Raw genomic sequence first — 307 nt, forward strand, 5'->3', positions numbered from 1 at the left:
GGGGGGGGGGGGTGTTGTAAGAGTGAAGGGATCTTTTTCCTTTGGTGCTGATAATCGGCGGCTTCTCTCGTTTCCCTCTTGCACAAAAACCTCCTCTGTGTGCCTCCGTTACTCTCCGAGGGAGAGTGTCGCCCTCCTGCACGGCTGGATTTACACTCCAGGAGGATGGCTGTTGTCTTCTCAACTTTACAAGCAGTGGTAGATGCTCAGTACTCCACTGCTGGAGTTTATTAAATATAGACACAGTCGGATCACAAGAGCCGTTGTACACGGGGACTGTGAGGTTCCTTTCAGAAAAACCTCCTTC

This window comes from Etheostoma spectabile, chromosome 13 (genome assembly GCF_008692095.1).
Source record: "Etheostoma spectabile isolate EspeVRDwgs_2016 chromosome 13, UIUC_Espe_1.0, whole genome shotgun sequence".
NCBI classification, from domain to species: Eukaryota; Metazoa; Chordata; class Actinopteri; order Perciformes; family Percidae; genus Etheostoma; species Etheostoma spectabile.